Source organism: Oncorhynchus mykiss, chromosome 13 (assembly GCF_057628025.1).
Source record: "Oncorhynchus mykiss isolate SJ-2025 chromosome 13, ASM5762802v1, whole genome shotgun sequence".
NCBI classification, from domain to species: Eukaryota; Metazoa; Chordata; class Actinopteri; order Salmoniformes; family Salmonidae; genus Oncorhynchus; species Oncorhynchus mykiss.
Window position 1 is genome coordinate 82,226,371 of NC_143034.1, and position 10,387 is coordinate 82,236,757.

At 47.6% G+C, this 10,387-nt stretch overlaps 1 protein-coding gene across 1 annotated transcript in view; it reads right to left on the reverse strand.

Annotated features, from left to right (window-relative positions):
* grin2aa (glutamate ionotropic receptor NMDA type subunit 2A a) overlaps nucleotides 1-9,699 on the reverse strand; it is a 346,195-nt gene extending 336,496 nt beyond the window's left edge. Inside the window, exon 1 of the mRNA XM_090194485.1 lies at nucleotides 8,470-9,699. The gene's annotated coding sequence lies outside the window, so the exon portion shown is untranslated. The remainder of the gene's footprint in view (nucleotides 1-8,469) is intronic.
* Nucleotides 9,700-10,387: the final 688 nt, after the last annotated feature.

Consider the following 10,387-nt stretch of genomic DNA (forward strand, 5'->3'; position numbering starts at 1 on the left):
ACTGCCTTCTCTACCTCTCTCTCTCTCTGAGATTCTCTACCTCTCTCTCTCATACCTGGGTGACTGCCTTCTCTACCTCTCTCTCTCATACCTGGGTGACTGCCTTCTCTACCTCTCTCTCTCTCTCTGAGATTCTCTACCTCTCTCTCTCATACCTGGGTGACTGCCTTCTCTACCTCTCGCTCTCATACCTAGGTGACTGCCTTCTCTACCTCTCTCTCTCTCTGAGATTCTCTACCTCTCTCTCATACCTGGGTGACTGCCTTCTCTCTACCTCTCGCTCTCATACCTGGGTGACTGCCTTCTCTACCTCTCTCTCTCTCTGAGATTCTCTACCACTCCCTCTCTCTCTCTCTCTGAGATTCTCTACCTCTCTCTCTCTCTGAGATTCTCTACCTCTCTCTCTCTCTGAGATTCTCTCCCTCCATCCCACTGCCTCTCTCTCTCCATCCCTCTCTCCATCACTCTCTCTCTCTCTCGGAAATTCTCTGTCTTTCTCCATCCCTCTCTCTCCATCCCTCTTTCCCTCTCTCTCTGAGATTCTCTCTCTCTCCATCCCTCTCTCCATCCCTCTCTCTCTCTCTCTGAGATTCTCTGTCTCTCTCCATCCCTCTCTCTCTCCATCCCGGCCACAGCAGCAGCAGCAGCCCTGCCATCTGCTCTGAGCGCCCTGTGTGAACCTCTTCCTCTCTCGCCATATATACCCTATATTCCTCTCCATCACTCTCTCTCCTATCCCTCTATTGTCTCTCCTTCTTTCTCTCCACCACTCTCTCTCTCTCCACACATCCATCTCTCTCTCTGTGTCATTCTGCTCAAATTGGTCTGACTGGCGGGACCATGTTAGGGCCTGAGGAACACACGACCATGTTAGGGCCTGAGGAACACAGGACCGTGTTAGGGCCAAGACCACACACCTCTTTAGGATGACTGAATAACGTTTTGTTTGTGTTTGTGTGTGATGGGAAACAGTGCCCTGTGACATAACAGGGATAAATCTCTGTGAGTTAACTCTGCACCTGAGTCCACCCCACACACACACACACACACACACACACACACACACACACACACCTGTGCAGGCAGCGAGGGGAGGGGGGAGTATACCTGGGCTAAACTCATTACTGAAACATTCAGCTTCCCTCCCTCTATTTCTGGGGGGGTTATATAGTCTAACCACTAACAGATAGGTTAACTGTCTGGTATCTGGGGGGGTTATAGAGTCTAACCACTAACAGATAGGTTAACTGTCTGGTATCTGGGGTTATATAGTCTAACCACTAACAGATAGGTTAACTGTCTGGTATCTGGGGGGGTTATAGAGTCTAACCACTAACAGATAGGTTAACTGTCTGGTATCTGGGGGGGTTATATAGTCTAACCACTAACAGATAGGTTAACTGTCTGGTATCTGGGGGGGTTATATAGTCTAACCACTAACAGATAGGTTAACTGTCTGGTATCTGGGGGGGTTATATAGTCTAACCACTAACAGATAGGTTAACTGTCTGGTATCTGGGGGGGTTATATAGTCTAACCACTAACAGATAGGTTAACTGTCTGGTATCTGGGGGGGTTATATAGTCTAACCACTAACAGATAGGTTAACTGTCTGGTATCTGGGGGGGTTATATAGTCTAACCACTAACAGATAGGTTAACTGTCTGGTATCTGGGGGGGTTATAGAGTCTAACCACTAACAGATAGGTTAACTGTCTGGTATCTGGGGGGGGTTATATAGTCTAACCACTAACAGATAGGTTAACTGTCTGGTATCTGGGGGGGTTATATAGTCTAACCACTAACAGATAGGTTAACTGTCTGGTATCTGGGGGGGGGTTATAGAGTCTAACCACTAACAGATAGGTTAACTGTCTGGTATCTGGGGGGGTTATATAGTCTAACCACTAACAGATAGGTTAACTGTCTGGTATCTGGGGGGGTTATATAGTCTAACCACTAACAGATAGGTTAACTGTCTGGTATCTGGGGGGGTTATATAGTCTAACCACTAACACATGGGTTAACTGTCTGGTATCTGGGGAGGTTATATAGTCTAACCACTAACAGATAGGTTAACTGTCTGGTATCTGGGGGGGTTATATAGTCTAACCACTAACAGATAGGTTAACTGTCTGGTATCTGGGGGGGTTACATAGTCTAACCACTAACAGATAGGTTAACTGTCTGGTATCTGGGGGGGTTATATAGTCTAACCACTAACAGATAGGTTAACTGTCTGGTATCTGGGGGGGTTATATAGTCTAACCACTAACAGATAGGTTAACTGTCTGGTATCTGGGGGGGGTTATATAGTCTAACCACTAACAGATAGGTTAACTGTCTGGTATCTGGGGGGGTTATATAGTCTAACCACTAACAGATAGGTTAACTGTCTGGTATCTGGGGGGGTTATATAGTCTAACCACTAACAGATAGGTTAACTGTCTGGTATCTGGGGGGGTTATATAGTCTAACCACTAACAGATAGGTTAACTGTCTGGTATCTGGGGGGGTTATATAGTCTAACCACTAACAGATAGGTTAACTGTCTGGTATCTGGGGGGGGGTTATATAGTCTAACTACTAACAGATGGGTTAACTGTCTGGTATCTGGGGGGGTTATATAGTCTAACCACTAACAGATAGGTTAACTGTCTGGTATCTGGGGGGGTTATAGAGTCTAACCACTAACAGATAGGTTAACTGTCTGGTATCTGGGGGGGGGGTTATATAGTCTAACTACTAACAGATGGGTTAACTGTCTGGTATCTGGGGTTATAGAGTCTAACCACTAACAGATAGGTTAACTGTCTGGTATATGGGGGGGGGGGTTATATAGTCTAACTACTAACAGATGGGTTAACTGTCTGGTATCTGGGGGGGTTATAGAGTCTAACCACTAACAGATAGGTTAACTGTCTGGTATCTGGGGGGGGGTTATATAGTCTAACCACTAACAGATAGGTTAACTGTCTGGTATCTGGGGGGGGTTATATAGTCTAACCACTAACAGATAGGTTAACTGTCTGGTATCTGGGGGGGGTTATATAGTCTAACCACTAACAGATAGGTTAACTGTCTGGTATCTGGGGGGGTTATAGAGTCTAACCACTAACAGATAGGTTAACTGTCTGGTATCTGGGGGGGTTATATAGTCTAACCACTAACAGATAGGTTAACTGTCTGGTATCTGGGGGGGTTATATAGACTAACCACTAACAGATAGGTTAACTGTCTGGTATCTGGGGGGGTTATATAGTCTAACCACTAACAGATAGGTTAACTGTCTGGTATCTGGGGGGGTTATAGAGTCTAACCACTAACAGATAGGTTAACTGTCTGGTATCTGGGGGGGTTATATAGTCTAACCACTAACAGATAGGTTAACTGTCTGGTATCTGGGGGGGGTTATATAGTCTAACCACTAACAGATAGGTTAACTGTCTGGTATCTGGGGGGGTTATATAGTCTAACCACTAACAGATAGGTTAACTGTCTGGTATCTGGGGGGGTTATATAGTCTAACCACTAACAGATAGGTTAACTGTCTGGTATCTGGGGGGGTTTTATAGTCTAACCACTAACAGATAGGTTAACTGTCTGGTATCTGGGGGGGTTATATAGTCTGCTGCTATAGGCCAGGACCAGGCTGATTCACCCTGTTTAAACATATACACTTCTCTCTCTCTCTCTCTACTGCTATAGGCCAGGACCAGACTTCTCTCTCTCTCTCTCTGCTGCTATAGGCCAGGACCAGACTTCTCTCTCTCTCTCTACTGCTATAGGCCAGGACCAGACTTCTCTCTCTCTCTGCTGCTATAGGCCAGGACCAGACTTCTCTCTCTCTCTCTATTGCTATAGGCCAGGACCAAGCTGATTCACCCTGTTTAAACATCAACTCTTCTCTCTCTCTCTCTGCTGCTATAGGCCAGGACCAGACTTCTCTCTCTCTCTCTACTGCTATAGGCCAGGACCAGACTTCTCTCTCTCTCTGCTGCTATAGGCCAGGACCAGACTTCTCTCTCTCTCTCTATTGCTATAGGCCAGGACCAAGCTGATTCACCCTGTTTAAACATCAACTCTTCTCTCTCTCTCTTTCTCTATCCTTCTCTCTCATTTCAATTTCAATCAGGGCCACGACTTATTCACACTGTTAAAACATCAATGCTTCTCTCTCTCTCTCTCTCTCCCTCCCTCTCTCTCTCTCTCTGTCTCCCTCCCTCCCTGTCCATGTTGCGATCCGAGACTCAGTCAGATGTAAGAACTGTGCCTCTACAACGTGACTGGCTCCGAGAGCACGGAAGGGGAAAGAAGAGAAGATGTAAATTCATTTTGATTTCTCATTAAAGTGTTACTGGATGCACCACAATACACCGACGACACCTACTGGCGGGACCCGGGACTGCAGCCTCCTATCGGCCGGCTGCTTGCTCTGCGGAATGTAGGACAAAACATATTCTCTCTCTCTGTTTCTGTCTCTCTCTCTCTGTTTCTCTCTCTCTCTCTGTGGTTCCCTCTCTCTCTCAATTCAATTCAAGGGCTTTATTGGCATGGGAAACATGTGTTAACATTGCCAAAGCAAGATAATATACAAAAAAATCTCCCTCTCTCTCTCTCCAGCGAGTCAAGTTGTTGGTGGGCGTGGGTGACAGATCCTGACACAAGAGACCCATATAGCATGTTGGGGGACCGTTGGGCAATGCGTACATCTTTCTCTCTCCCCCCAGCGAGTCAAGTTGTTGGTGGGCGTGGGTGACAGATCCTGACACAAGAGACACATATAGCATGTTGGGGACCGTTGGGCAATGCGTACATCTCTCTCTCTCCCCCCAGCGAGTCAAGTTGTTGGTGGGCGTGGGTGACAGATCCTGACACACGAGACCCATATAGCATGTTGGGGGACCATTGGGCAATGCTTACATCTCTCTCTCTCCCCCCAGCGAGTCAAGTTGTTGGTGGGCGTGGGTGACAGATCCTGACACACGAGACCCATATAGCATGTTGGGGGCCGTTGGGCAATGCGTACATCTCTCTCTCTCCCCCCAGCGAGTCAAGTTGTTGGTGGGCGTGGGTGACAGATCCTGACTCAAGAGACCCATATAGCATGTTGGGGGCCGTTGGGCAATGCGTACATCTCTCTCTCTCCCCCCAGCGAGTCAAGTTGTTGGTGGGCGTGGGTGACAGATCCTGACACAAGAGACCCATATAGCATTGGGCAATGCGTACATCTCTCTCTCTCCCCCCAGCGAGTCAAGTTGTTGGTGGGCGTGGGTGACAGATCCTGACACAAGAGACCCATATAGCATGTTGGGGGACCGTTGGGCAATGCGTACATCTCTCTCTCTCCCCCCAGCGAGTCAAGTTGTTGGTGGGCGTGGGGTGACTGATCCTGACACACGAGACCCATATAGCATGTTGGGGGACCGTTGGGCAATGCTTACATCTCTCTCTCTCCCCCCAGCGAGTCAAGTTGTTGGTGGGCGTGGGTGACAGATCCTGACACACGAGACCCATATAGCATGTTGGGGGACCGTTGGGCAATGCTTACATCTCTCTCTCTCCCCCCAGCGAGTCAAGTTGTTGGTGGGCGTGGGTGACAGATCCTGACACACGAGACCCATATAGCATGTTGGGGGACCGTTGGGCAATGCTTACATAGGCGAGTGATGTTTAACACGGAACCGGATCAAAGTTGGCTTGAGCTGAACTTTATGCCTATACTCTTGCGACATCGTGTTGCTATTTGACCAATTGAAGCTCACTATAGTTTCCATTCACCTTACTGGATTGGCTGTTGATACCTGGCACTGTACCATGCCTGTTTTACTAGCACGAACCAACATGAAAAGCGGAAAAAGCGACGCGTGGCTCTCCGAATTTACCCGTTACTATTATCTCGGCCGTGACTGATCAAATGGTTGGGTTCAATATTCTTTAAAACAAAAAATCAACAGTATTTTTTTGTCACTGTCGGTCATTCAGAGTCTATAGCCTTGCTGGACCACCGAGACACAAAGGAAGTTCTGAGACTGAATGGGAAACCGATGGACAGCAGAAACCCGCAGTGTCGACTAGGAGAGCCAATGAGGGAAGAAGTGTAACCCTGTAGCATCTGTTCTCACCGTCTCTTCTCCTCCCCGAAAATCCCACACGCTTCATGCCCACATCATGTTCTCTCAGCGAAGGGTTCGCGTTAATGGTAGGGGGGGGTTTGAACAATTCATTCGTTTCTCCTCCTGTCTCACGTAATGCCTGCAACATCCGCACAAACCCCCCAGGAGCTCTAGACAGCGGCGAGATCGAGGGCAGGCAGATACAGAGGGTGTTTGTCTTATTGTGCTTTTACCGGGGGCTCCGGTGCGCTGTTTAGTCTTCAGAGAGAGAGAGAGAAATGCTCGTCCTGCGCTCCGCTCACATGATTATGACACGAGTCTGCAACAAGATCACTCTGCTCACACACACATATCGGTGCCGAAACGGAACTACGACTCCGTTTATTCCACCAGTTACAGATGTAGGATCTTCATTTGAGCCAGTTTGCTACAGCAGGAAAGTAATCCTGCAGCAACAGGACATGTGAATTATTATGTGGATTATAATTCATGGATATTTTTTGTATGGGGTTGATACGGGGTTGATACATTTTTTTCTTTAGGGCAAATCAAGTCTGAATTTTCAAAGTGGATATTACTACCTTTACAAGCCTTTTTAAAAGGAAAAGAAACTACAAGTTTTGCATTTCTTGCTGTGAAGGGATATTCTCAGTAACAAAATTGTGATCAAATTACAATCCTACATCTGTGTTGGGTTGTTCTTAAAACCAGAACTAGATATTTAGCAGGGGGGTAGAGGGGGGTGGTAGGATGATATGTAGAGGGGGTTATATTGGGGTGGTAGGGTGATATGTAGAGGGGGTTATATTGGGGTGGTAGGGTGATATGTAGAGGGGTTATATTGGGGTGGTAGAGTGATATGTAGAGGGGGTTATATTGGGGTGGTAGGGTGATATGTAGAGGGGGTTATATTGGGGTGGTAGGGTGATATGTAGAGGGGGTTATATTGGGGTGGTAGGGTGATATGTAGAGGGGGTTATATTGGGGTGGTAGGGTGATATGTAGAGGGAGTTATATTGGTTTGGTAGGGTGATATGTAGAGGGGGTTATATTGGGGTGGTAGGATGATATGTAGAGGGGGTTATATTGGGGTGGTAGGGTGATATGTAGAGGGGGTTATATTGGGGTGGTAGGATGATATGTAGAGGGAGTTATATTGGTGTGGTAGGATGATATGTAGAGGGGGTTATATTGGGGTGGTAGGATGATATGTAGAGGGGGTTATATTGGGGTGGTAGGATGATATGTAGAGGGGGTTATATTGGGGTGGTAGGGTGATATGTAGAGGGAGTTATATTGGTGTGGTAGGGTGATATGTAGAGGGGGTTATATTGGGGTGGTAGGGTGATATGTAGAGGGGGTTATATTGGGGTGGTAGGGTGATATGTAGAGGGAGTTATATTGGTGTGGTAGGGTGATATGTAGAGGGGGTTATATTGGGGTGGTAGGGTGATATGTAGAGGGGGTTATATTGGGGTGGTAGGATGATATGTAGAGGGGGTTATATTGGGTGGTAGGATGATATGTAGAGGGGGTTATATTGGGGTGGTAGGGTGATATGTAGAGTGGGTTATATTGGGGTGGTAGGATGATATGTAGAGTGGGTTATATTGGGTGGTAGGATGATATGTAGAGGGGGTTATATTGGGGTGGTAGGGTGATATGTAGAGGGGTTATATTGGGTGGTAGGATGATATGTAGAGGGGGTTATATTGGTGTGGTAGGGTGATATGTAGAGGGGGTTATATTGGGTGGTAGGATGATATGTAGAGGGGGTTATATTGGGTGGTAGGGTGATATGTAGAGGGGGTTATATTGGGGTGGTAGGATGATATGTAGAGGGGGTTATATTGGGGTGGTAGGGTGATATGTAGATGGGGTGGAGGGGGTTATATTGGGGTGGTAGGATGATATGTAGCAGGATAGGGGGAGAGAAGGGGTTATAGGTTGATATGTAACCTAACCAGGACAAAGGTGGTTGTGGGTAATGGTACCTCTGTGCACCCATGGTAACCTACAGGCTGTGGGGGTTTAGTTCTGAAGCACAGTTGATCACAATGAAATCAAACCCAAAGACAAAAAGAGCTGAGCTTTCCCTCATATCCTACAACACACACACACACACACACACACACACACACACACACACACAGCCTAGTGCTCGCTGCACTTTGGAGAGTCAAGGCACGGTAAGGCTATGCGTAAAACGGGGCAGCCTATCGCTACCGTTGAAAAACGCAACAGTAATGTCGATAATGAAAACATGAATAGACAAGAGAGAGACAGACCGGGGGGAACCTGCAGGGGGACATGGACACTGACAGAAAGACATATTACACATGGACATACTTACAGCCTCTCCCTTTCATAGAGCTTCAGAACAGCGGGGTGATGAGGTGACATTACAACAGCCCAGCCGGTTCCCCCCCGCGTCCTCTGGAACTCAAACCAAATGAAGACAGGCGTTTATTCCTTATTTCCTTCCTTCCTTCCCGAGGTATATAATATTAATCCTGTTGTTAACTCCACACACACCGCTGAGAAAGAGCAGCACAATCACTGTAATCCAATAGGGCTCATTGTGTACCGTGTTCCTTGGTCCGCCGCGGTACAAATATCCCAGTCCAACATCTTCCAGTCGAACGTAAGTCCCTTTTTCACACACCCCTTGTCTTCTCCGTCTCCCGTAGTCTTCTTTCTCGTCCTATCCCAGCTGCGAGCAGCGAGCCGAGCTGCCCTGCACGCAACGCACACGGTAGGACTGACTACAACGTGTTTGTGTGCGTGAGTACGTGCGTGTGAGTGAGTGAGTGCGCTCTGCAGAAGAGGGACTGGCTGCTGGAAGGATGGACGGACCGACGGTGCCTGCGCTGCTCGCTGGGCTGGCTCCCAACCCCACTGGCCACAAACGTCTAGTTTTGATTTACATTTGGTTGAGCTGTCAAACTAATTCGACGTGTAATCAACAAGAAATGTCATTGGATTTGGGAGAAAGAAGAAAAAAAAATGAAATGCCCTTTATGTTGATGACTTTTTTACAAATCCAATTAGTTTTCCACGTTGATTCAACATCATCACAGTGATGTTGTTGTTGTTAGTTGGAATGACGTGAGAAACAACGTTGATTCAACCTGTTTTTTTGTTGTTGTTGCCCGGCGGGTCTGCTCGGCGCTAGTTCCTTCAGAACTGAGACGACTTCCGTCACACAAACACCCTGGTGAACTCCGGTTTCAGCGCAATGAACTAGATAACACAACGCAGGCAGCATCAACTTCTATCACCGGAAGACGATCCTTAGAACGTTTTGATTATAATAAATGACAATCATTTTCTTCAGACCTTGTAACGAACCACTGCTTTTATGTCATATTGTATTATTTGTTTTTGTTTTGTGATTGGCTGACATAAAGGTGTTTTGTTTTGTGATTGGCTGACATAAAGGTGAAATAAAATAATGCACCAGAATAGCCTAATTCTTCTCCTTTTTTTCTGTCGTCGTTTTCTTCTAATCTCTCTGTTTTCTATCCTTCTATATCAGGATGTGGATGTGGAGTCTGTCGGCCAGGGGGTGCCTCTCAGTGACGTAGAATAGCTGTCATTTAAATTCCACATGCCGCCTGCCGTCAAAAGCACCCCCTCCCCCCACCCCCCCTCCCTTTCTCTCTGCAGAACTCTTGTATGGAGTCTGCTACTGCACTCTGGAGAAAGAAGCGAGAGATGCAGCGAGATGGAGAGAGTTAGGGAGAGGGGGAAACGGGGGGGAGGTGGAGGGAGAGAGGTGGAGAGAGATGGAGAGAGGGAGAGAGAGGGGGGAGAGAGAAAGGGAGAGGGATGGAGAGAGATGCAGCGAGATGGAGAGAGGGAGAGAGAGAGGGGAGGAGGGGGAGAGAGGTGGAGACAGAGAGAGGGATGGAGAGAGATGCAGCGAGAGGGAGAGATGCAGTGAGATGGAGAGAGAGTAGTGGAAAGAGATGGAGAAAGAGAGAGAGGGAAACAGAGGGGCAGAGAGATGCAGAGAGAGATTAAATACCCAGCAGCCTTTCCGTGTGCTGCAGCGGTCTAGAGACGTTATTACAGACCTGGGTTCCTTCCCGGACCACAACCCTGCCGTGGCCACGAGTCCCATAAGACTGCGTACAACTGGCCCAGCGTCGTCCGGCTTTTGACTGGTGGGGGCTTGGTTCATCGTACTCTAGCGACTCCTTGTGGCGGGCCGTGTGCCTGCAGGCTGACCCCAGTAGCCAGTTGAAAACGGTGTTTCCTGATTAAGA